Genomic DNA, 27,080 nt, shown 5'->3' with positions numbered 1-27,080 from the left:
AAAATGGACTATATACCTAAATGTAAAATGCAAAACTATAAAACTCCTAAAAGATAACATAAGAGGATCTAGATGACACTGGATTTGGCAAGAACGTTTTAGATTCAACACTGAGGGCATGATCCATGAAAGAAAGAATTGATCCATGAAAGAAAGAATTGATAAACTGGGCTTCAGTAAAATTAAAAAACTTCTTCTCTGTGAAGACACTGTCAAGAGAATGAGAAGACAAACCAGGCTGGGAGAAAATATTTGTACTGATAATTGACTGTTAACCAAAAGAACACCTAAAACTCAACGGTAAAACAACAACCCAATTTCAAAACAGTTAAAAGATATAAACAGACACCTTACCAAAGAAGATATGCAAATGACAATTAAGCATATGAAAAGATGATCAGCATCATACTTCATTAGGGAAATGCAAATTAAAACAACAAAATAGCACTACTCACCTATTGGAGTGGCTAAAACTTAAAACACTGCCAGTACCAAATCCTGACAAATATGTACAGCAACAGAAACTCTCATTCATTGCTGGTTGGAGTGCAATATGGTACACCCACTTTAGAATTGAGTTTGGCAGCTTCTTTTAAAACTAAACATACTCTTCCCCTATGATCCAACAATTGTGCTCCTTGATACTTACCCAAACAACTTGAAAATTTATGTCCACACAAAAACCTCCATGTTAATGTTTATAGCCAGTTTATTCACAGTTGCCAAAACTTGGAAGCAACCATTTCTCTAAATAGAAATGAGCTCTGAAGCCACAAAAGGACATGGGGGGAAACTTAAATGCATATTACCAAGTGAAAGAAACCAATCTTAAAAACTATATACTGTATGATTCCAACTATATGATATTCTGGAAAAGGCAAAACTATGGAGACCATAAAACGATCCGTGATTGCAAGCAGCTTGGAAGGAGGGTGGGATGAATAGGTAGATCATAGGGGAATTTTAAAGCAGTGAAAATATTCCACATGACAGTATGATGATAGATACACGTCACTGTATGTTTGTCAAACCCATAGAATGTCCAATACACACAATGAATGTAAACTATAGATTTTGATTGATAATGATGTGTCAATGTTGTTTCATCCATTGTACCACAATGGTGCAGGAAGCTGGTGGTTGGGGGAGTCTATGGGGGTTGGGGGACAGGGAAAGATGTAGATGAGGACTCTACATTCTGCTCAATTTTGCTGTGAACCTAAAACTGCTCTAAAAAAAATAGTCTTAATATTTTTTTCAAAAATCAAGTAGTTTGGTCTTTTTCTGTGCTAAAGTAGAAGACAGACTGAAATATTTTAAGAATCACAAAACTTCACGTGCATTGAACTTTTTTTTTTTTTTTGGCAGCGCCACGCAGCATGCAGAATTTTAGTTCCCTGACCAGGGATCGAACCCGCGATTCTTGCAGTGGAAGTGCGAAGTCTTAACCACTGGACTGCCAGGGAAGTCCTGAACTTTTTTTATACACTATATAAAATTGTGCTTTTGGTAATCTAGCCACAGCTTATTGGTGTTTTCCTTCATATGAGTTGGTTCTGCCTTGTTGCTCTTTGTTCATGAACCTTCATTTGCTAATATTCATTTCACCTCTTATACTATATCCAATGTCTCTGTGAAAATATAATGTTTATTTGGAACCTAAAATAATGAATAAGGAGAATATTCATTATAGAATAATGAGATAGTGGCATGTATAATTATTGACACAGTGGTGTATCTTTTCTGCTCCTGGGCTAGTTTTTGTTAAGCCTACTCCAGTGTCCAAAGGTTTAGAAGTTCTTGAGAAAACCATGACACATCTCCTTTTCATATTCAGCTTTCATAACTTTTCTCTCTAAGTTTCTAAAAGTGGACAGTTGAATAAATGCCTAGTATATTATTGTACATTTTGACCAAAGCATTTGAAATTATTTCCTTCTTGAACACATTTTGAGACCTTTGCTTTATGAATAGAATGGCAATGATTTTAGAGTTTATGGCCTTCATTTTAAACAATCTGCATAGATGAATATATCTACAATATTCTCTTTATAGAGCTGGGAATTATGAAGTAGGGCCGATTGATGAGGATGACCTTTTCATTTCAGATCTTTGTGTAAATTGTCACTTCTTTATAATAACTGAGCCTGCAGAACAAAAATGAGTCAGTCTGATGTTTATTTCATGAAACATGATTATAGAAAATGCACCTGCCATGCTACAGGCATGACTTTTTAAGGAAATTTGCTTGTTTTCACATCTAATAAATTATGCAAGGCATTCTTGGAGCACGGTTTTGGTGTAGTAGCCAGTTTGATTTTAGCACTCATTGGCCATCTAAAGTACAATATGCAATCTAGGGATGATTAATGATTTAATAGATAATACATATGTAATAAGAGATATCATGAATAAGTTATATTCCCCAAAGTGTAAATACAGTTCACAGAAAATGAGGGCATTTGAAAGAATATACACCTTATGGAGAGACGATAGCCTGTAAAGCCTATGAGCATGGACTCTAGAGCCAAACTACTTGAACTAGAATCAGATTTCTGTCATTTACTAGCTCTGTGACCTTGGGAATTCACTTAACTTCTCTGTGCCTGTGCCTCAGTTTCTTCATTTGTAAAACAAAGATAATGTTGTATTTCATCTACTTTAAAAGTTAATTATGGGGAAATTCCCTGGTCGTCCAGTGGTTAAGACTCTGCACTTCCAGTGCAGAGGGGTTCAATCCCTGGGCGGGGAACTGGGATCCCACATGCTGCACAACGTGGCCAAAAAAAAGGTGATTATGGGGATTAAATAGGCTAATACCTGCCTGGTATATAGCAAGCTATCATGATGATGATGACAATGATAATGATGGTGATGATGATGATGGTTGTTACTTAGGTCAGTTCACTGAGGTATAAGGCACTTTATTCATCACTTAGAGTTAGATATGGAGCAGTTGCTTTGAGACACAGTTGGTCTATTTAGAAACAGAGTAAAACTTGATTAATTTGGGCAAGCGGGGAAGGTCTGAATCAATGTGTCTGATAAAGTACTGTTTTATTTCATTCAATTATCCATTGTTTAAGTATCAGCTTTAATTCACACAAGGCACACAAACATAAAATATTTTCATTCCTTCCTTCATTCAAATGTATTTAAAGGAAGCAGTGATGTAGAGTGAATAATAATCAAACAGATCCGGTGTGTTATTTCTACTCCACTATTTTGACAAGTCTTTTAAATTTTTCTGAACCTATATCCACATATAGAAGTTGTGATTTATAAGTTATTATAGGAAATAAATGAGATAGCCTGTGTACAACACTTAAACTTGTACCGGTTCCTTTTGAAGATGTTCTGAGGAAATGAGCTTTAGTAAAAAATACAAAATAAAGATTTAAATTAGCATGAGAATTTCGGGGAGGTTGAAAGTTTATTTTCTTAAGGATATTAACATAGAAATTAGAACGGTCCCTGTTACATAGTGATAAGTTCTTAGTATCTTTATTTACTGATCTTATCCTGAAAGCAAACACAAGTTTTCTGGATCAGAGGCAGACCAATTATTTACTTACAGAATATGTTAGCATTGGTTCCCCATGCCCCATTTCTCCATCAAGTGACATGATCAGGGTAGATGTCATCAATATACTACAGGAGAGAAACACTGAAATTGTGACTTTCGGAGCTTTCCTAGGAATGGCTGCACAGCTATATTCCTTTCCTCCTGAGAGAGGGACAGAAATCTTTGCTCTCTAATGTAATCACACCACTTCTGGGAAGAGAAAAGGAAGATCTTTAAATTGTTACAACACCTTGTAATGTAAATAAATGGCCCTGTTTTGTGGGGGGTTTTTAATTCCCCTTTGAAAAATGAACAAATGGCTACAGGGAAGATAAACCTGTCAGTCTGTCTGGGTGCTTCACTATCTTTCACTTCTAATGCTTGTTTGCCATCTACTCATCCTTTAACCCACATTGCCAGAAATTTTTGTTCAAAAAGCCTTGACTATACAGTAACATGAAAATATCCACATCAGCTCTGTAATGGCTGACTGATTGGAAAAACTAAGGCTAGGACAGATACTCCCGATGTTGCAGAATAAATGAAGAACATATGTATACACACACACAGACACACACATATGGATAAGGCTTTTCCCAATCTGGGCTAAAATTTATACACTTTAGAATATGTAAGTTATATCCTAAAAAGAAATATTCCTTTGACTGTAATTGAATTTTGGCATTATTAGATACATTTTAGAATTACAACTTTAGTAATATTCATTACAAAAAGGTGTTCGGAGTGCATTTACTTTAGCGATCAAATTAGAAAGAATTGACATCTGTGCAATGTTAAGTCTTCTAATTCCAAAATAAGGTGTATCTTTCCTTTTATTAAAGTGTTTTTCATTTTTCTCAAAGATTTCTTATACTTATATACATAGAGTTTTTAAATACTGTTTTAGATTTATGTTTCATAATTTTTCTTTCTGATCCTATTGCAAATTTTTTTTTCTGTTTGCCACTGAGGATTCTTTCTCATTTCTCTTATAATTCACTGGACCTTGTTTAGTTCTTGATAAATAATAAAGTTTTCAATTCAAGTTTATGGTATTTGAAGCAAAGGTAATACTACAGGTCAGCTCCTATCTCTGAATTTTCAATAATTCTGAATTAATACATTCACCTCTAACATGTTTCTATACTGTACATTTAAACAAAATCTGTGAGACTCAAATATTTTGATTTTCTTAAAATAATAGCAACCATTTATAATCATAGCAAACATTTATTGCATAATTGCAATATGCCAAGCACTGTGCCAAGCAATTTACATATGTAACCGTAGTTAATTTTTACACAAACCTAAGCTTTAAGTTCCATAATTATACCTGTTTTTATAGGTGAGGAAACAAAAACATAGATGTTAATATCCCTGTGATACCAACTGTGATACCACAGTTGGAGGCAGAGTCAAGTCAGTGGTTCAGGTCTTTTTGACTCCAATGAGAAAGATTTTAAATATGATTTAATTTCCCCTTTATTAATTATAAGATCCATCCAGTATGATTATTGATTAAAACATACCCATGCTTCCTTATCACATGATTTAATATGACAAAGACTATTTATAAACCTTCTTTTGTATGGGGTTTAATTATTTGAATCAATTGTTGATTAAGCTTAAATACTGATTAAGAGCACATTTCATCATATTGAAAAATAATTCCACTTCATTATTAGCTCAGTTCTTACTGATATTTGCCAAATAGTGTTACAGACTGTATTATCTGTTTAATGTGGATACAAAATATGTATAGGTCCAAATATGCTCTGATGGGCAATTTTTTAGTGAAAAACACAGTGCTTTTGCAAGTAGACAATAAATTTAGTCTGTGTTTTAAAAAAATGAAAAAAATATTTTCTATACTAGGTTAAAATTTATATTGAAGTTTAAAAGTATAAAATGGCCATCAAAATATAGTGGAATATATGTATAATAATTGCTGCTATTATAAGCATAGCAATCATTTGACTTTCTTGACATCATTTTGCAAATAAGTTGATTAATTGAACAGAAATTTTAAAATAAATTCATTAAGTCATCTTTAGTTTAATACTCACAGAAGAGGATCATGGGTCTCCCAGCAGGTAAAGCATTGTCAAATGCATTATTTTAAAAATGTCAATGAGCCAGCTGATTTTTACTAAAACATAAACCATGTAACCAAAATGAAGTTTGATTCTGCACAGTGAGGAAAAGGAAATTACTTAGATAAGACTCTATCACTGTGTGGGTAATGGTGGCAACCACTTCAGTTTAGAATGAAAGATTTTATAGTAGTAAAACTAATTTAATGGGCCAGTTCACTGTGTGTCAATTATACTGTTAAAATTTACTATTGAAATACTGTAGGGAATTACCATCCATTCAGTTTATTTGCAGCCTCTGTCCTGTATATCAATAGAACGTTTTTTCTCAGAAAGCTGAAATAGCAACAGCACAGTAAATCTGAAAACAACAAAAGCAATTGTGCTTTTTAAAGAAATGGAAAACATGTACATATACATACACACACGACATATATAACGCAAACTCATAGGTTTTGAGCTTTTTTTGTTTTAGAACTTCACACCATAAATGACATATTTCAAGCAGATTAAAAATAGAGGTTATTTTGTTATTTAACCCACTCAGGGTATACTGAATTTAAACAGTAATATTGTGTAAACAAATATCTTGCTAGTGTCATAGAATTAATTATACGCACACTATCCAATTTAATGAATCTCACCTATATATGGATTCTACCCAAAGGAAATTGATTAAATTAATTCTTATCGTTTTACCTGGGAAATATTGATCTCTTTTATCTAACAGAACTTTCATCAATGCTCTTAAACTTAAAATTTTTTTCTTTCCCCAAACTCTTTTAAAAAGATGAGTTGAGAGTTATATTAGCCAAGTGGCAGAAGAAGAGGTACCTGACTTTTCCTCCTACAAAGGAAGTACTAAATACACAGTTACACATGGACTATTCCCTCCAAGAAAAATCTATAAATTAGTTGAGAGCCTCCTATATAACAGGTGACTGAGAAAATATCTATACTGAAACAGGTAGGAAAAGCTGAGACACACTCCAGCCCCCATCCCCAGCACAGCACTTTACAATTGGGAGGGAATCCCCAACACCCAGCTCCCCCTGAGGAACAAAGGGATTGGACCACAGATCTAGCATCCCAACTTTTATGGCTGCCACCCAAGGGACTGGCTCCCAAATCACTTAACTCTGAGAGCCCATAGGGCTCTGCATTCACAAGTCTCCTGGGACCCCAGAAAACAGAGGCAGTTTTACACAGCTATCTTCCCTGGCTCAGTGCAGAGGGAGTAGGCAAAAATTTCCAGCTCCCAAGGGAGTTACTGAGCACAGCATCAAGTTAAATATGTAAGTACAGAGTATATACATAAGTATAGATTAATGGTATTACTGACCCATTCCATTAAATTATATAGGTAAAATTGAAGAGTAAAATAAAATGCTCACATGAGTGTAATTTTATACTCAATAGGTTTCTTTAAAAAATTTAAAATCTAAAACTAATTTCTACAATTTAGTGAACTTTTGGGTCATGTTTGGCATTTCTATACATATTTCTTACATTTTTTCCCAAATTTTTAGATTTTTCCTTAATTCCATGTTCAGTGAATTAGAACTGTTTCACATTATTGGTATTATTAGAGAAGTCTTATGTTTTGATTTTTATTACATTGCATATGATTAGCTTTATTCATACTGATCAGGATTACTTTATTCAGAATTGCAAAAGTTTTCCAGGCTGCAAAAGGTTTCCTTTGAATTATTCATATTGTGATAACTAGGAAAGCAAAACATACAGAAAAATAATAGTAACTGTTTAGTGCATGAGAGAGAATGCATTATTGTGAGGATGTTAGCTTAGTTTGTTTACATACAAGCAGTATTCCTTATAAGTGATTATTATCTATTTTCTACATCAGAACCAAATGAATTTCAAATATGTAGCCTTTAGCATCTAGAACATTGCTTCCTATGTGCTACATGTTCTTGAAAGAAATAAATTTACCTTTCTGGCTATCTTAATTTGGATTATCCTTATAATTAGTAAGATTTTATTGCATATAAAGATCTAATGTGAGAGGTTTGGAATACGTTATCAGATACTTTCATGTATTCAAAAGTAAATTCTTTAAACCAGACTTTATAAATGATTACCAGGTGCAGACGTTGACACACCCCTGGTCTATTGTCCAGTCTTCAGTCTTGCATTAACTAGTAGGCACAGTAATGGCCACTACTATGGCTGCCCACTAACGCTTACTGAGTTTATAGTTTATGATGTTACATGATTTAAGTTCTGTCTATAAAATTTTGTATCCAACTTTGCAAATGCTTAGTTTGGCCTATGTCTATGGATATGTTTAATACAGCATTGTACCTGATCTGCCAAAGATTTTTTCCATCATTAACTGTGAGAGTTAAGGTACTATACAAAAGGACGTAGCTCTACCACTTTGTCTTGGAAAGGGCCAGAGATATGAGTGGGTATTAAATCAGGCATTTCAACAACCCAGAAATATGTTTAAAATATCCCCAGATTCAAAAGGGTTGCTCTGCATACTTTACCTACCCATTCTATAAGGTGGTAAACACAATATAAGGAATTCAAAAAAGAAAGAAAGCAGGTGCAAACAAACAAAAAGATCTAATATACTGGACTCAACATTTATGTTTTATATAATTCAAACTCTATATAATGTAGAATATATGCATACATATATAAATATGAAAATAATAATATCCCATAGAAATCATGGGAAGAATAAAAAAAGAATCACTTAATTTTCACAAGACAAAAGGAATGTAGAACTTTTGGTAATAAATATACCCTAAAAATCCATTTTACTTTAATTACATATTACATACATATCACATACTTATACATCACAAGTGTGTTTTGATAGCCTATAGGAGGAATCTAATATATGCATTGAATATCTTGCTGGTTTCTTATTCAATAAAATACATTCACCAGTTTTAATTATGATGTTTGTAACTTGATTTTTAATACAGATTTTTGAAAACTGCAAAGGTAGGTTAATATGCCTTCCTACATGTTTTTTCTATTTAGTACCATTTTTCCTTTTGATTACTAGTTTGCCATGTATATATGATGATATACTTCAGTAGTTTATTTCCCTGATTACCCATTTAGATTGCCTAGGGAATTTTTAAATATACCAGTGCCGGCTCTCCAAATATCCTAATTAAATTGATATGGGCATGAACTAGGCATGGCTATTTTAAAAATAACTCCTAAATTGATGCTAATATGCATGCAAAATTGATAACTCTTGGGATCTGGGATAAATTGAATGTTCTCATCCTACACAAAAAAAGTTATTCATTTCTCAAAATCCTTACCACAAAACAAACAATTAAAATGAAGAGAAGGTGCAATGGGTCCCATGTTTATTCCTTTGACTTTAAACTTTCTGTATCAACTGTTTTTTTTGTTGCTTCTCGGGTCTGCCACTTTGCTAGAATTCCATCTATGGCTGGCCCTATTTTAATTAAACATGTAGCATCATGTGTAATACATCTAGATAAGAATTAAGACTTGTTAGAATTTTAGAGATGCAATTTATCACTTTGGAGTTGCCCACATTGGATACCATACTCTTGATTTTAATAATCAACATAGGGTCCAACTGGTGATTTTACTTATAAGTGAGTGTTAAAAATTAAAATAAAAGGATTCTTAAAAAACAACCAACACTTCGAAATTACTATATTGGCCTAATATATAATGAATTGAGACAAATACATACACAGGAACATTGACTTTTGTTTCATGGATTTCAGCTTTCTGATCACTGTGGACTTAGTGAATGAATGCATGCTGCTTCTTAATTATATCTCTTCTTACTGCTACCACTATTATAAAAACATGAATTCACATGTATTGCTTGCTTTCTATATGCCAGGCTCTGTTCTTAAACATGGGACATGAATTATTTTAATTCATATAATAATCTTCTATACAGTTGTATACAAATCTACAACAATAAACAATACAATATAAATTAGGTACTATTATCTTACCCATTGCTCAAAGATAAAGATTACACACACAGAGGTGGAATAACTTGTCTAAGTCCACACAGTTCATGAGATGGGGCTAGAAATTGAGTCAATCTGGATTCAAGTTTGACACTCTTAGTCTACACACTAGATTATCATACTGAGTGAAGTAAGTCAGACAGAGAAAGACAAATATGATACCACTTATATGTAGAATCTAAAGAAATGATACAAATGAACTTATTTACAAAACAGAAATAGACTCACAGACATAGAAAATGAATTTACAGTTACCAAAGGAGAAGCAGGTGGCAGGGAGGAATAAATTAGGAGTTTGAAAATAACAGATAAACACTACTATATGTAAAATAGATAAACAACAAGGTCCTACTGTATAACACAGGGAACTATATTCAATATCTTGTCAATAACCTATAATGGAAAAGAATCTGAAAAAGAATATATATATATATTCATATAATATGAATATATATATATATGAATCACTTTGCTCTATACATGAAATGAACACAACATTGTAAATCAACTATACTTCAATTTAAAAAATAAAATACGTTGTGCCAGTAAAAAAATTTTTAAACAACTTAATTTTTAAGTAGTTAAATGATTGTCCCTGTTTATAGTGAAGTACAATAAAAGTTTTAACATCATACTATATTTATAAATAACAAGAGAACGTGGGAAAGTCCTTTAATTCTATTTATGAATGTTAACTTCATCATAAACATACAAAGAAAAAATAATAAAAATATAAATATCTATAAAGTATCATTTGAGATTCTGAATCAATGGAGTGTGGTATGAGGGAATATCTCATAAAAACCTCAAATGGATTTTGATACACAGTGACATTTGATAACCACTGTATTTACTATTTACTAAGGCATATTGCCATAGGATAATTGAGGAAATGTAAAAGCCAAAAAAAAATTTGACTGTTCTTTACTCTAATGGCCTCTGGTCAGTGGGGAAAGACTGCTCAACTATTCTATTATTTTGGTAGTAGTCTTGCAGTTTTACAGATGGTGAAAGACTTTGCAACATATGAAAAAAATTAATATATATGGACAAATATAGACTTTTCAAATAAGACAAGGGAAATACAATGATTATATAACTTTTATGGAGGGAGAAATAGTTGAAACTGTTCTTATAACCTTTAAAGATTCAAATTAATCAGAATGTTAAGATGTCTAGTTTCCTGGATTCATCACCAGCAAAGTTATATTTGAATTACAAAAGAGGCCCATTAATAATGAAAGAAACATACTAGTGAGTATTTAGGTTGCAAAGATAGACTACACTTAATTATTTAGTAGAAGGCTTCAGTGTTAAAGTGTCCTAAGACTGGTGTCTAAGTCTATTGTGTTTAGTAATTCTAGAGCATCCCTGGTTCCTTTGGTTCCTTTTTTTTTTTTTTTTTAATAGAGCATTCCATTCAAAAGCAGTAGAATGTACATTCTTCTCATGTGCACATGGAACATTCTACAGGATTGACCACATGCTGGGCCACAAAGCGAGCCTCAGTAAATTTAGGAAAATTGAAATCATAGCAAGTATCTTTTCTGATCACAATGCTATGAGATTAGAAATAAACTACAAGGAAAAAAAACTGTAAAAATCACAAACACGTGGAGGCTGAACAATATACTACTAAACAACCAATGGATCACTGAAGACATCAAAGAGGAAATCAAAAAATACCTAGAGATAAATGAAAACCAAAGCACAATGATCCAAAACCTGTGGGATGAAGCAAAAGCAGTTCTAAGAGGGAAGTTTATAGCAATACAATCTTACCTCAGGAAACAAGAAACATCTCAAATAAACAACCTAACCTTACACCTAAAGCAACTAGAGAAGAACAAACAAAACCTAAAGTTAGTAGAAGGAAAGTAATTGTAAATATCAGAGCAAAAATAAATGAAATAGAGATGAAGAAAACAATAGAAAAAATCAATGATATCTTATTTTTGATAGAATAGGTTGATGAATATGTTCTTATACAACCACTGCATTCTAGCTTTTCTTTCTGTAACACCACTGTAACTGCTCTTCCCATAGTCAACACTAACTTCCTTAAAGCTTATTTTAAAGTTATCTCTTAGTGTCACCAGCCTTGACCTATCAACAACAGTTGCCACACTTGTTTACTTCCTTATCTTTGAAAGACTTTCTTACCTTGCTTTCCAGGACACCTCTTTCTCTTGATTTTCCTCCTAGTCACTGGAAATTCCTTTTTATTTGCCTATGTTGATTCCTCTTCTTCTCTCAATCCTTTAAATATCAATTTTCCAAGCCTTAGTTCTTGTATCTTTTTGTTTCACTATCTACTTTCATTCTCTGGAGACCTTATCCAGTCCGTGGGCTTAACTAACATCTATATGCCCAAAATGTCTGAATATACATCTCCATTCTACACTTATTTCCTAAATCCTAACTCATGTTTCCAGTTGTTTACTCAACATCTCAATTTGGAGGTCAAATGAATGAACCAGAACTGAAGTCTTGATCTTGCTCCCTAAAGCTTGCCTTCCTATAGTTTTCCTCATCCCAAGATGGCAACTCTGTCTCTCCAGTTCTTCAAGCCATATATTTTGATGTCACTGTTGACTCTGCTTTTTTGAGTCAACAGTATCATATGCCATTCACATACTATATCTAATCTGGCCATTATTAGATCTAGCTGGAAAATATATTGAGAATTCCATCTACTTTCATCACTGCTATCACACTGGTCTAAACTACCATCATATATCACCATACTACTCCTGGCAGGTCTCACTATTTCTGCTCTTGTCCTTCTATCAACTTTTTAAAAAAAACAGTAGCTAGAAGGTTTACTTTGAAACTAAGTCCAATAATTTCATTATTCAAAACTCTTCAATGGTTTCTACTTCTCTTCCATCATCCTGTAAGATCTCCTCATTTCCCCTTCAGTCATTCCACTTTAGTCACACTGGCTATGGAGCATTTTCACAAACCAGACAGTCCCTGCACTAAGGAAGGGCCTTTCTTTTATCAGTTGTCTCTAACCTAAGCACTCTTCCCCAGGTTTCTGCATTGCTAGCTCACATCTCTCTGAAGTCCTTGCTCATATCTCACTTTCTCAATGATGAAAATGTTGACTCTTCTAGTTGGTACTGCAGTATACCCCTACCTCACTTTTTCTCAACTTTGACAATCTCAATATTTCTCTTACTGCTTAATTCTTTTCTTTCCGCATGACTCTTACCACCTTCTACATAAGGCATAATTTACCATTATATGATGTTTATGCCTTACAGTGTGTCTCTTTCTGCTAGAACAAAAACACTGACAGTCAGTGGTTTGAAATTTAACCCTTATCTTGTAAGTAATTAATTGTATAAACTTGGAAAACTCCTTTGACCTTTCTGGGTATCGATTTTCTCTTTGGTTAAAAGAGGAGATTTCACTTGGTGATTTCCAGGTCCCTTCCAACTGTGTCCAACTCTTATTTCTCTTGACAAAACTCAATTGCATTATAAATCTTAAAACTGGATTTTACTCAACAGAGAGTCTATGAAATTGGCTGTTGGAAACATAAGTGCCCAGTAGTAGCATCAATAGTTAGCTTCTTCACTAAAAGTGCATTACTTTTTATTAAAAACTTCCCCCTTTCCCCAGAGATTACCTTTCTCAGGGTAAGCTGCCTTTTTAATTTAATGCATTGTTAAAACCCAAGCAAGTATAAAGGGTTTTTTATTGTAATTACATGCTTTATTTGAACTTAGAGTACAGCTACAGAATTGCTGTAAAGACTTATTCTGTGTTGAATGCAAGTGGGCTGCACGATGAAATGCACCTTTACTATACAAATAAAGAAGCTTGTACGATACATACACAGATATGATTGTGAGGTACAATTACAAGATAAATTGAGTTTTTAGTCTTTGAATTCACATATCTCATTTTGAGTGGAAAATAATAGTTTACCTAAAGATGTTGCTTTAATTAGCTAAGCAAAAGATTGGTTGAATAATATTACACACTTCTAATTTTATGTAGATAGGTCTGTTTTCAAGTTCCTTTTGGGAAAATGATGAATTTTGTTTTAATCCATAGGATATTACTCCTTCTAAACTGTCAGCTCAGGCTGAAAACTTGTTGGAGCATGAGAAATAGGTGGTCATTTCTGCAGGTCTAGCACTTGCTTCAGCAGCCTTCTCAAGAACTCAGTGGCAGAACCAAATTATCAGAGATCTTAAGGAGGCTGCTTCTGGCAGTGAGCATCACACTGGAGACCCATCATTAATGAAGCCATAATTTTTACCAATGTTACACATACAGCGCCCAGAAAATTCAAGACTGACCAGTCCACCCACACCCCAACCTGTAAATTGATGCCAGTTCACAAGACTCTGGATTCTCAATAAAATCTGACTTGTTAAAAACCAGTCGATTCTAGTAATTCATTTAACTTTGAAAGTATTGTTGGCAGACTCTTTCCACTTCAAGTATCTTTTGTATTTGAAAGTTATTTTGCTCTGATGAAATACACACACACACATATATATTTACTTTTTATAGAGTCCTCTTCATTGTAATTCAAAAGATTTATTTCTTGAACAGCATAATTTGTGTGTGTAGTAATACAAATATTGTTTTTATTGAATTCTTCATCTATGTTTTGTGACAACTATATTTTTACTTGAAAAATCCCTATGGGTTTGAACTGTATTCTCACTCATTGTCCCTGTAAGCTCATCCCTGAACACTTTTGTTTCATTGTTGTTGTGTTGTTGTTTTTATTTTTTATTTTTGGCCACACCGTGTGGCTTGCGAGATCTTAGTTCTGCGAGTATGGATTGAACCCGGGCCACCACAGTGAAAGCGCCGAGTCCTAACCGCTGGATTGCCGGGGAATTCCCCTGAACATGTTTTTATATGAAGCAATTGGAACATAGCTAGTTTTTGCTTTTGAGAAAAACAGCAGACTTGGATTGATTTATATATCTGAATCCTAAGTGTAAAGATGTAATAGAATATTTACATATAAAAATACATTTGAATACTTTATCATTCAATGTGTAGAAGCAATTCATTTTTCAACTAAATTCATGTTTATTTTTTAAACAATGAAATTTTTACTTCTTTTCATGACATAACTGACTATAGGCAATATTTATTATGATTCACTGGAAGAAAGGGTAAAGAGGCATAAAATAAGAATCTATTCCCATAATATATATGACATATTCCAAGAGATACTGTCATTTTTACTTAAGTATGACTTAAGTATTTGACTGACTGTGTATATATCTGTCCATTTTCTGGAACTACCCTAGCAGACCTACTTTGACCAGTGCATTTCACAAGCCACACTCATCCATTAAAATTTGAAATGACTTTGCCAATGCAGCTTGTACAAAAAGCTTGGTTACCAGGGGATAAGGGAGGGAGAGGGATAAATTGGGAGATTTGAAATGACATATACACACTACTATATATAAAATAGATAATAGGAACCTGCTGTATAGCACAGGGAACTCTACTCAATACTCTGTTATGGCCTATATGGGAAAAGAATCTAACAAAAAAAAAGGAGAGAGTGGATATATGTATATGTATAACTGATTCACTTTGCTGTACACCTGAAACTAACACAGCATTGTAAATCAACTATACTCCAATAAAAATTTTTTTTTAAAAAGCTAATATATTTTAAGCATGTCTCTCGTATAGGGCTATCTTAACACTTTTGTCTGAAGACTCATGCCAACAATTGCCTATTTTTGAATCCTATGGAACATAGACCTAAACAGGAAGGCTGAGACTAATAAAATACAAAGAGTTCAGTAACTCTTATGTCACAGCTTGTCACACTGTCTGGAGTGACTGCAAAATATGCTTAATTCTATGTTGGAAGATATCAGAGTTAGAAAAACAGATATTAATGTAAAACACTGAAATGTAGAATGCATAAAGTGAAGCAGACAATTCTTAATATGCTCGTTATGCATCTTTATTAATAATATAATTAATCATTGTACCTTAATCTAATGTTTAGTTTCACTGTCTCTAAACTCAAGAAGCATATTAAATAAAAATAGCATTCGCCAAAATTCGTTTAGCAATGATCACTAATTTTCTATAATAGAACTCTGTGAACTCAATTTAATATTCAGAAATAGATGTGAAAAAAACTTGAATCATGTAAATTAGCACTCATATGGTCGGTAACTTCTTATTAATTCATAATTTAGGAGATATTTTATAAAGATCATTGAGGGCTTCTTAAAATATAAATATAAATATCATTGATACTTAGGTAGTTTAAGGGTTCAGATGTCCTGCATTAAGATTAATTTGACAAGAATATTATAGAGATAGTCATTTGATTGGGATACACGGATGGGGAAAAGAGTTAGCTAATTATAGCGATCTCAACTTGGAAATTATGTATACTTATTCGTTGAAAACATGGTATTATAAAACATTCTATCATTCTAATCCAGATTTTATTTTTAATCTATTTCCACTAACATAATTATCTATTCTATCAACTGTTAAGCAAATAATACTTTCCTTTTGTGTGTAATTATTAGTGATGAGCATTGACATTCATAATATTTTAATGTAGTTATTCAGATCAACATAATACTGGCCTCACTGAATGAGTTTGGAAGTATCTTCCCTCTTCTATTCTCTGAAGGAATTTATAAAGATCTAGTATTATTTCTTCTTTTTATATTTGCTTGGACTTGACTTTTATTTGTGGAATGAATTTTAATACTAATTCAATTATTTTACTTGTAAATTCATTCCAATTTTCTATTTTCAGCTCCTTTAGAGAAAAATGGAAAAACAGTATGAAATAATAAGAGTAGATAAGCCTAGATTTTTATGATTTATCCAAATTTATAAAGTTGTATCAATATTAATTTAACATCAAGTTTTAGCAATTCACTTTTTTGGTGTAATTCCAAAATATTCAACTCAGTTATTTCATAGAAATAACTCTGTTTCAAACTCAGAGTTCACTGCTCTATAATATTTAATTAAATTATATGATTACAACAAGAAGTACAACTAGGATAAAAAGTTTTGATGACAAACACAAAAAACTTTAGAGACTCACTGATGGGACAAGATTACTCAGAAGTTCTCTGCATTCTGTTAAATATCAATGAGTATATTTTTAGAGGAAATGATGATCATGGTTTAACCTAGATAGGTATTTAAGCAATGACTAATTGAGAACTTCTCTCATATTTATTTATTACACCTCCACAAATTATTCACTTAAAAACTGAAATGAATTCACTTTCACCAATTATATTAGAAATTATTTCCATCATCTGGAAGTACTGGCTCCTCCATTTAAGTATCTGAAAGAAAAAAAAAATCATTATGTACTTTATGGCTGTAAATGTTACAAAAGATGTCATATAATCATGGCACAATTACCCTTTAACACAGTCATTTATTACAAGAGTGGCAAGAAAATATCAGTGAAATGGTAATTATGAGGCTCTTGGAACGTGTCTTATCTAAAATATGCATTACTACACATAGATTTTTGTATAAAATGAAATACGGTGAAAATATGCATGACAAGTAAGTTCTGCAGTGGCCATGCACAGGGATTCCTTAATCTCTTCACAGCAGGGAATGTCTGCTTTATATTACTCTGAGACTGACAAAGTTAAAAGAAAGGCTGATAGAAATTTCAGTGCTGTCTAACAGACTATCTTTTCCTCCACACAAAGCATAACAAAGCAAAATGTGATCATCTGGAGGTAATCTATGTTGACAATATTTGTGTTTCAGCACATCATACAGGACCCTCCTATAAGAGTCTTTAAACTCCATGATATTTTAATGAAGCATTTAATAAATGTTATAGACTAAATTGTATTCTCCCAAAATTCATATGTTAAAGCCCTAACCCCTAACGTGACTGTATTTTTAGACAGGTCCTTCAAAAAGGTAATTAAGGTTAAATGAGATCACAAGGATGAAGCCCTAATTCAATACAACTGGTGTCCTTATAGGAAGATAAAGAAACACCAAGAATACACAGGCACACAGAGAAAGAGGCCCAGTGAGGACACAGCGAGATCATGGCCATCTGCAAGTCAAACCTGCCAACACCTTGATCTTGAACTTCCAGCCTTCAGAACCATGAGAAAACATGTTTCTGTTGTTTAAATCACCCAGTCTGTGGTATTTTGTTAGAGCAGACCTAGCAAATTAATACAGTATGCAACTCTGATGAAAATAGCATAGCAAACTCAAAATTAGTAATGAGAGTTTAGTAAAGCATATCCATGTCAAGTTTTCTTTACAGTTGTTTTTAAAGAAAGGATTAGCTGAATATAATTAAGTACTGTGGTTTATGCACCTTAATGTTTACCCCCTTTATCTTCTGAAACCATGCTAAACCTGCTCTACATACTCTCTCGATGGAAGGATAGGATGAAATTATTTTTCAGTCATAGACTTTAAGGTGAGGTGGAAGAGATTATATATTCTCTGGAATCCTACTTAAAATCCCAGTAGGGAGACCCTCTTTTTGTCTACTCACACAAATTCTTAATGGTGTGATACTGATCCAGGGCCCTTGACAATGGCCACTCTTCTGCCTTTGTGCTTGGATTGAATTCAGTTATTTTTTCAGAGCTGAGAACTGAAGGACCAAGTACAGCTACCAAGGAGGCAGCACCACACAGTGACCCACTTCCAAGGTTCTGTTCTCCTGTGAGGGAACATGATCTCCCAACGGGGTGAGAGTCCTTCAAAATTCCAATCCATTCCTAGTCATTGTGAGAAACTCTCAAGACACCCCTCTGCTTGCATTCACACCTCCCAACCTAGGTTGCTTTTATTTTTTGATTTTGTTTTTTTTAATTAAAGCAATAAAAGTTTGAGCTAAAATTTTTTTCAGAAGTCCTGGACACTACTATCATTAACAGATCCCAGGGGAAACCCAAAGCGTTAGTTACCTTCTGGAAAATGAGATTTAAGAACATCTCCCATTCCTTCCAGCCATCTAGAGTAATAGGAACAAATGATAAATTAATTTCTCAATAATTATCCCACCACCTAAAACTCTGTCCCATGATCTGGTTAGGAAGAAGACAGAAGTGAACATCAAGAGGCATGTTCAGTAAACTACACCATCTATGTTAATCAAAGCATTGCACAAATGAATACAAAAATTTAACTGTGTTAACTATTATGAAGGAGAGAGAGGAAAAGAGAAGAAGGGGAGCAGAACATAATAAAAAAATTAATTTTTTAAATTAAATAAATGAAAAGATTATTAAATCTCAGGGACATGGATTAAAATTCCAATTTATATATTATCTGAACATGGCCCTTAAGCCATGTTCTTATTCCATTTTCCTCTTTTTTAAAATGGGATAATGACATTTATATCACTGATATGAAGTTAGATATAATCAAGGAAAAGATGTCACACACAAAGCAATTTGGGGGCAGTTTGCACCAGCTCATCAGCATTACTTATTGAGAACAGTGAAATTCATGATTTGCTCCTGATCTCAGTGAGACCCTAGGGTGATTCTACACTGGGGAGAGATACATAGCAAGAATGTATATGACCAGCAGGGTATTAAAAAAAACCTTGTTCAAGGTTCCATTTTGGGTTCCCTGATTTTGTGGTGCCCCATGCACCTTGAGAGAGAGAGAAGGAGAGAGAGAGAGTACAAAAGAGCACTGGTCCTGGCTTCTCTGTACCCCTTGCTGTGAGGCAGCTCAGCAATTATGAATATCCTTACTCTAACGCTGTTACCATTTATATCCTTTTCCTTCAATAAATCATTCATTTTTAAGCATTGGTCTTTGTAGTCTTGTGAGTCCTCTTTAGCAATGAAACCCTGTGTAACTCTTATGGTTAGCGAAAGTTCTTATAATACTTCCATGTTGTATCATGATTATTTTTGTCTATTAGGTTATAATGTGAATATTTTAGAACAAAGCCCATGTTTTGTTATTCTGAGTATTACTTAATATAGTGCCAGGAATCCAGTCCTTGAAACACGTATGCCATTGGCATATGCAAAACAGTGTTACATTTTTTAAAATTTCTTTTAAACCAAATTAACTTTATTCTGAGATCTGATCATGCTAGATTGCTAGAAAATGTGCTCTAAGTCTTATTGGAGCTCCCTGTTCACCCATGCTCACCAAAAGTTCTGAAATATCTGCAGAACAAAACAAAACCAGAGATGGAAGCATTCTCCTTTGGTCCACACTGATTACCATTGGAGTACTAGAGGGCCTGGCACATATGATTCGTTAAAGTGCTGATTCTTCTGTGCTATGCCTGGGTACTGAGGCTGGGAAATGGTGCTTAGGGTATAGCTTCTTAGCTTTTCCATAGATCCATTCATCCTCCTTGCCAAATTTACAATACCTACAAGGCCTATGGACCACTTTCCCCTTCTCAGTAAGGGGATATCTCTTTCATTCCATATTGCTGTTCCTTCCCTCAATGCCTCTACTTAATAACCCATTCCAGGAGCTCAGGGTTAAGGATAACTGGAACTTGGAAGGATGTTGTTGTTTGACTTTCTGCCCTGCTAGTAGGTGAGAAAGAAAAAAGTCTGGCTACCTGAATGAAATGGAGTGGAGATGTGGAAGGGAAACATATTCAAAAACGTAAATTACTGGTGGCATCTCAATAAAGTCATTCTCAATGTATATCTGTATAATTGAATCAATGTTTTTGGAATTAGTAAGAAATTAGGCTAGAGACAGAAATTCTAATTACATTTATTTACTACTTTATTGAGGTGTGTTCACGTACCATGCAATTCAGCCATTTAAAATGTACAACTCAATGGTTTTTTAGTATATTCTCAGATATGTGCAACATCACCACAGTCAATTTTAGAACATTTTTATCACCTCAAAAAAAACCCTATACCCTTTATTCATCACCCCCTATTCTCCATCCCCCAGCATTAAGCAACTACTAATCTACTTTCTATCTCTTTAGATTTCCTTGTTTTGGACACTTAGTATGAATAGAATGAGGTGTTTTGTGATTGACTTCTTTCATTTAGCAAAATGTTTTCAAGGTTCATCCATGTTGTAGCATGTTTCAGAACTTCATTCCTTTTTATGGTAGAATAATACTCCATTATATGGCTATACTACATTTTGTTTATTCATTGGTTGATAGGCATTTGGATATTTTCCATCTTTTGACTATTATTAATAATGTTGCTGTAAGCATTTGTGTATCAGTTTTTGTGTGTACATATTTTCATCTCTCTTGAGTATATACCTAAGAGTGGAATTGCTGGATCATATGATAAGTTTATGTTTAGTCTTTTGAGAAACCAACAGAGTATTTCCCAAAACAGCAACACTATTTTATATTCTCACCATCAGTGTATGAGGGTTCTGATTTCTCCACATTCTCACCAACACTTATTGTCTGAATTTTTTATTCTAGCCATCCTAGTAAGTGTGAAGTAGTATCTCATTGTAATTTTGATTTGCATTTCCCTGATTACTAATGATGTTGACCATCTTTGCTTGCACTTATTGGCCATTCATATATCTTCCTTGAAGAAATGTCTATTCAAATCCTTGGTCCATTTTTAAGTTGAATTATTTGCCTTTTTATTACTGAGTTGTAAGAGTTCTTTATTTGCAAATTATAAATCTGATAAAAGGCATATCCTAATTCCATTTTCATTTCATTGTTATCTAAAGAGAACAACTGATAGTAGTTTTAAGGGTTTCAGAATTCTCTAAATTCTCAATAATGTTTTATTTTTGTTATATTTTGGCAGATTTCCCACAGTTACTAGTGTTTAAACCTAAGAGACTCTGAGTTTGTTGAGATTAAGCAGGAGAGAGTAGGGGTAGAGTCCAGGGTCCTCTCCACAGCAAGCCATGGGACTACAGGTTATAGTGGGGAAAGACAATAGAAATAAAGTGCTAGGGAGCCAGATCCCTAGGGCTGGTCAAAGAAAAGAACATAAGCAAAGAGGCTGACACTGGACGAATAGACTCTGCGGTTTTCATCTGCGGTCTTTACTGCCCTTTTTCTATGCCTGCCCTCCTTGTCTCAGTACTGTTAATCATTTGTATTACTTAGTTCCCATGCGACCTCCTGTTTTATAGATATTATTAGTTTATTACAGTAAATTTTTAGACAGACCACAACAATTCCTTTAGTCATTATTTTATTCCTGTTGAGAAAGAACATGCTGTCACTTTAGTCTGTTTGAAGACAATACCACAGGTTTTCCCATTAACACTATTCCATTTTCTCCTGTTAGTAACCAAAATAAATTAAATTCATGTGCTGATTTGCAGCTCACGTTAAACTTCGTACTTTGCAGGATTTAAATAACTTCAAATATGTCTCTAGGGATCACCCCAATTGAATTAACAGCCTGGTTCCTACAACATAATCTCTTGAAAGGCAGCGCAGTTTTCCATCAAACCTCATTTTTCCATAGAAAACATCACAGACAAACCCAAGAACCTGCACTTTTTCCTTTAATCCTTTCACATTCTCCCCCTGACCACATCCACTCCCTTTTCTCTGCCTATGATATGTGTGTTGGATTTTTCTTTTATTTTCTTTGATATCTCTCTCAGTATCCTAGGTATTTTTTCTCTCTTTATTTTTTATTTTGGAAAGGTACCTATTTTCCAACTTTTCTTATGGCATTATACAGTGTGGTGTTTATTCTTTCTTCTGACCTAACCACATCCCCGCCCTTGCATTCACTTATTAATAGATTGTAAGGTGCACCCACGTCCAAGTTTCAGCTTCTTCTCCAGATTGATCTGCAGAGTTTTCCAGGAAGCATCCTTTCAGCAGATTTAGGATTTTCTAGCTCTCAGTGCTATAGCCATTTTGTCTTTCATTGGCTTCTTACTTCATTGTTATAAATTGTTGGTTTCATTGCTGCTTGTGGTATGTCCCCACCTTAATATCAGGCTTCATGGAAATATCTTGTCACTTAATTCTTGGCTTCTTAATATTTATCTTTATTGATTTTATCCTGAATGCACACATGAGGTGTTTGGTGAAGAAGAAAAAATGTATTAATTACCTTACAGAAAATTTTTTTAAAAATGTGTTGCCCCCTCCTCTACATTGTCTCAGATCTTACCCATGAGGCGACATGATGAGAGCCAATGGACTTTTTTCCTACATGATTGGCTGGACAGTCCATCATCATGGGGACAAGAAAAAAATCTTTTCCTCTTCTTATAAAGTGGAAAGGGCAGCTGGCCCCCTGTCATCCTGAGAGGGTCTCTTCCTTACTCCATCCCATTGTTGTATAGATAAAATCTCTCCAGGAGCTAGATAGCCCTATGTGTCTTGGCTTTAATGATCTAGATATGTGTTTACATTCTAGAGCTTCATAACTTTTGAAACAAAAATACCTACAGAAATAGCTTTATAGCCTTCTTGGCACCTAGGGACCCAGTTCAGTCTGTCATCATTTGGCCCTCTTGGGTCAGAGCAATTAACTACACAAATCTAATTCTCAAGACATGTGAAGAATAAAATGCTTCTAAGAGAGTAAAAGAAAACATTTCTATTTTTGTATCTTATACATTTGTCTGTCTCAGGAGGCTAGGGCTTTTTATAGGAGGATAGAGAAATCCAGAGAAGTTTTATTTCCATACAGTAACCAATATTTTTTTTTAAATCTATATAAATGAATAAGAACAAATTGTTAACTCAGCAGTCCTGGGTTGTTCAAAGTCTGCACATTCCCAAGAAAGGCAAAGAAAGGCAAAGAAAGTCTGCAGGGATAATCGTCGGGCCACATAGTGACAGTTTGATCAGGTAGTTTATGCTAACAACATGATTTATGATGCATGCCTGTTTTTGCTCCAAGGAGTGGAGTCTGAGTAACTGAGGTCAGTCATGCAGATGCTGCATGCCTACGTGACTGACTCCCAATAAAACTCTGAACAAGAAAGCTCAAGTGAGTTTCCCCTCACTGAAAACACTTTGCAAATGTTGTCACACATTGTTGCTGGAAGAACTAAGCACTTCCATGTAACTCCACTGGGAGAAGAAACCTGGAAGTTTGCACCTGGTTTCTCCTTGACTCTGCACCTTTTCTTTACTCATTTTAATCCATTTCCATTCACTGCAATGAACTGTAATTGAGTTCTACGGATCCTTCTAATGAATTATCAATGCTGAAAACAGTCTTGAGGATTCTGGACACCATTGCGAAAAGATTAAGAAATAATAATAAATTTGATATGATCACTTTTAGTCGTTCCTGTAAAATTATAAATGTTTAATTGGATATTAAAATGGAAGTTTGATCTGAGGCACTTTCCAAAGCGAGGTACTAAACTAACATGAATTTTCACAATTTTTGTCTAAGAATCAGTTGAATGACTTTTAAGCTATATCAAGGGCATGAAAGGGCAAGTGGTGGAGCATAGGTGATTCATGAGTGGATTTCTTTGCAAAGAGCTGTTCTGTCTTTCTATTACACAGAGAGGAGTAAGACTGCCTGCACTCCATCTTAACTCAGGGGAGATGCTATTAAGGAGAACTTTTGAACTTGGTGGGAACCCAGTGAACTGGTTTTTTATTTATTACAGAGAACTGCCAAGACCAGGCTAAAGTAGACTGAGAGAGAAAGCAAAGGACTCCTTTGCACTCTCAATTTGTTGGAGTAAAGAATTCAAGAGCTTTTTCTATGGACCAGATATAGAACATACTTTCAAGGAAGTCTGCTTAGGGTTTTCTTAAATCCCATTCGAGACAGCCACCTGGAAGGATTAGAGAAATTTAATGGTAGGAAACTGATTCTCTAGGAGATATTTCAAGCAATCACCTGGAATCAGGAAAGATGAGATCTTGTCAAGGAAACTAATAGTGAGAGATGTGAGACATGAGGGATTTTCTTAATGACCCATCAAATTACTTACAAAATTAACTTACAAAACCTAGAGGAATGATACATCACCATGACAATACCCATCAAGTAAGAACTTTCCTGTTCCGCTTGTCACTGCTCCTTCCCCCCCATCTCCAAATATGGAAGGGTGTCAGTGCACTGCAGTCAGAAACTGTGCTTAGAGAAATAGAGAAGGAGGAGTATAAAAACTACGTGAAGAAGAGGAAAGGAAAGACATCCCCTTCTCTGAATTCAGATTTTGCAACTACGCTTCCTGACTTAAATGCTTACTTTATCTTATATTGGTTCAGCTTCCTCACCTTTCTTTAACTTACTGTTTATATACTACAACTTTTTCCATTTCCTTAAAACTCTTTGTACCCTCACAGTTCATGTTTGTTTCAGTAAGACTGTTATACATTGGTTTTGTTTCTTTTACTCCAGTCTGATGATCTTTGTATTTAATGTACTTATATTTAATGTAATTACTCAGACACTTGGGTTTATATCTACTATCATAATTTTGCTCTCCCTAGCATTTCTGTTTTATGTTCCCCTTTCATTCCTTTTTTACTTCTTTGGTATTAATCCAATATTTTATTACTACATTCTCACTTCTATTAACTTTCTACATGTATTTTTTTTATTATGTTTTAACAGTTGCTCTTTATTTATTACAAAGTAATGCAAGTTCTTACTCTTTCTATTTCTATTTTCCTGTTACACATTGGATTGGGAAGCCAGAATCATTAATAACATATTATAATTATTTGTTTTAATTCTTCTTCCTTTTTTATAGCTTTTCCATTTTACCTTTATTGTCTGTAACCTATCAATAATAGTTATTTTAAAGACCTATCTGTCAAACTCCAAAATCTGAATCAGCTGTTAGTCTGCTTATATTGTCCTATTTTTTGGTACTTATTCATCACACTTTCTTTTCTATTTGCATATCTCCTTTCTAAAATATGCTATGTGGAATATTGTTTATAAAAGAGCTATAGAGGCCCTAGTGGATGTTTTATTCCTCTAGAAAGTTTTCTGCTTTTTCCTTTTTTTTTAGATAGAAAAGTTGAGAGTGGCTTTTAGAAGCTGAGAGTAACCCCAGCCAACAGCAAACAAGGAAAAGAGACCTCAGTCCTCTAACCATATGGGACTGAATTCAGGCAATAACCTGAATGATTATGATCTTGGAAGTAGAATCTACCCCAGAGATTCAAGACAAGGGCCAACCAAGCTGATACCTTGATATTGGCCTTTTGAGACTCGAAGCAGAGACCCAATTGAATTCATCTGGACTTCCAACCTGTGAAATAGTAAATGGGTGATGTTTAAGCTGCTAAATTTGTGGAAATTTGTGGCTCAGTAATATAAAACTAAAATACTCTTTGTTTCTCCTATTTCTCCCCTGGAAGTTGTATACGGAACTCTAAAACCTAAAGGATGTTTTTTGACCCTCAGACTTTCCTAGTCTGGCCCCCCAGTATCCTGATGACACAGCTTCACACTGTGACAGCTGATTTGAAGGAGATAACTGACAGTGAGCAAAAAGCAATCCTTTTCCCACTGGTCTGTCTTTCTAGCAAGGTGTCTTCCTTTCTGAAAATTTTGAATATATTGTCCTTACTGCTTCCACAACTCTCTGATGCATTCAGTTATATGTTTTACTAATTTGTCTGCCTTTTTCTAGTTGATGCCAATGGCAGTGTTAACTTTCACACATTTCATTCTGTCCTGAACCTGAAATTTTAATCACTAATTTTTCAGTTACAGACTTAAAATTACTCCAGTACTTTTACTATTCAGAAATTCTTGTTCCTGACCAAAAATTGGATCCTGGTGAAAGGTAAGAATAACTCCAATGGGGTAAATTTAAAATAAGATTAAGAGAAAAAAAGTTGCTGCATGATTATTTTCCTTAGGTGATTCTTGTTTAGTGAAAATTTTGTACGTGTGCTTATATGCTTTTATTGATAAAACTAAACATTTGTAAACAGAAAAAGGATCACTAGAAGGACACATACAAAAAATGCTTATTCTTTTGAGTCCTAGGACCATGACTCTTAAAATTGCTTTTTGTGTTCCCTAAATTCTTATAAAGAGAGCACATTGCTTTTATACTACATTATATTTTGAAAGATTCAACATGAAATAAATAAAATCACCCTTAGGAGTTAAAATTGCTAACACCTTTGAAATTCATAACTGGGGTATGAAAGAGTCTTACTTATTCTCCTACCCTGAATCAACACTGCTGGTCTTTAAGTTTGTGGTAATTAGTTACAAAGCCATAGAAAATTAATTTACTCTAGTATATTCACAGGCCCTGATTGGGCCGCCATTCTTGCTGTGATGACTCAAGAAGTTGAAATTTTTCACTGTAAATTGTGCATGCCTTGTGCATATTCTGTCTTTCCCTTCTCCTCAGTTCTCTCCTTGCCCCAACAGTAACCAATAAAATTTTCAAAATTTTTAAGGGCAATTGAGGTGGAACTTTTTAATATGCTTACTCTGATGTATTTTTTTTCAAATC

The sequence above is a fragment of the Eubalaena glacialis genome, chromosome 8 (genome assembly GCF_028564815.1).
Source record: "Eubalaena glacialis isolate mEubGla1 chromosome 8, mEubGla1.1.hap2.+ XY, whole genome shotgun sequence".
Lineage (NCBI taxonomy): Eukaryota > Metazoa > Chordata > Mammalia > Artiodactyla > Balaenidae > Eubalaena > Eubalaena glacialis.
The sequence above is the reverse complement of the archived record's forward strand: the minus strand, read 5'-3'. Positions refer to the sequence as shown.